Genomic DNA, 1,761 nt, shown 5'->3' with positions numbered 1-1,761 from the left:
TCATTTTTATACTGAGCCTTTGCAGGAAAAGCTAAGAGAAGTCTTATAGCAATTTACCCAATGTAGAAAAAGTCAATGGTCTTTTAATATTTTTCATTTCCTTGGGTTTTAAAAAAATTTCCCACATTTTTCCCCCTTTTTATGAAAAATATATCTTTGGGAGAGTGTCCACAACTAACAGCAGTAGTCATGAAGGATGACAAACAATGGGACTTAAGAGCAGGAAACTTGAAGATTAGGCCAAAGCAAGCCCACCCATATGTGTTCTTCATTGTTTCAGAAAAACCAACCATAAGTCTCAACTGAGGATGTAATGACTCATTAATCCATTGATGTAACTAGATTAAAACATGAGAGGGATGATTCCAGAGCTTGGTGTTTCACACCAAAGTTCACAATTGTTAAGAAAATCAGGAAAAACATCGACTTGCCTGCACCAAAACCTGAGGCATGAAATCTCAGATGTTCAGTAATTTTGTTTTTACCATAGGCATTCCTAGTTCATAAACCAAAACTCAGGGAATACTGGCACTTAAGAGGAAAAAGTTTCCACTGTAATTTTAAAATAAGAATGTAAGATAAAAGTTAACAGTTTTCAGGGAAAAGAAAAAGAATAGATAATGCTAAAACAAATGCTAAAAATTTAGTGTAATGTACAAAAATCACTACTTTGAGCCTTAAGAAAAAATTATAAACTACATAGTTATACACTTTGTCTTTGACTTCTTTTTCTTCTTTTTCCCATCTTTGCTCATTTTTTTCTTTATGTTTTCAGATTTCTAGAACTAATCTATAGAAAACATCGTCCACACCCTGTCTTGTCTTTGCTGAGGTCTTAATGAAAGGAATTCCATAACTTCTTGCTAAATCCTGAGCCTGCTTTTTGTCTACTGTTCTCAAAGGCAAATTACATTTATTTCCTATTAGGACCATAGGTACATCTTCAGAGTCTTTGACCCTTTTAATTTGTTCTCTATAATGGTGAATATCTTCAAATGATTTAGTATTACTTATGGCAAATACATACAGAAAGTCCTCCCCAGGCTTCATGTACTGGTCCTTCATTGTACTGTATTCCTCTTGACTTGCTGTGTCAAGAATGTCCAGGAGACAGGTTTCTCCATCAATTACTACTGTTTCCTGTAGGAATCCTCTGTGGTTGGGTCATATTCATCCACAGAGTGATTTTGAATTAGCTCAATCATCAAAGCACTCTTGCCTACGTCACCAACTCTTAACTACCACAAGTTTATATGCAATCATTTGAGTCGCCAAGCCTCGGCCTCCAGCCACTTGCTTCCAGTGTCTACAGCCTCTAAACTTGCTCGTGCTTCTGAAATGGCATGGGAGGAGCCCGGACTCCTCTGTCCAGCCGCTGCCATCGCTGCTACTGCCGCCAACACTGATACCACAGCCGCTGACACTGCCACAGCCGCTGCTGCTGCTTCCGCCTCACAGAGCCGATCTTGATTTTGTTTTATTATTATATTTAAGTAGTTTATATAATATTATATTTAAATAGTTTATATAATATTATATTTAAGTAGTTATACAAAGGACTTGCTTTTAACAAAGAAGTTTATGAACTCAATATATCTTGATCAACGTCACGCAGTTCAATATTACCACTCATTCATCCGTGCCCATTTCTTCCCTCACATTTCTTAATTTTGTAGTAAATACACTGCATTTTTTATTGCTTTATACCCTCCTTCTCTTCATCGTGACACTACTCTTCCCTTTCCCCTTGTTTTGTTTTAC

General features: G+C 36.6%; 1 pseudogene; it reads right to left on the bottom strand.

Annotated features, from left to right (window-relative positions):
• Positions 1-695: 695 nt before the first annotated feature.
• On the bottom strand, positions 696-1,263 carry LOC122097852 (annotated as a pseudogene).
• Between the last annotated feature and the right edge of the window lie 498 nt (positions 1,264-1,761).

Source organism: Dipodomys spectabilis, unplaced genomic scaffold (genome assembly GCF_019054845.1).
Source record: "Dipodomys spectabilis isolate Male_0828 unplaced genomic scaffold, ASM1905484v1 ptg000436l, whole genome shotgun sequence".
Taxonomy (NCBI): Eukaryota; Metazoa; Chordata; class Mammalia; order Rodentia; family Heteromyidae; genus Dipodomys; species Dipodomys spectabilis.
The sequence above is the reverse complement of the archived record's forward strand: the minus strand, read 5'-3'. Positions and strand labels throughout refer to the sequence as shown.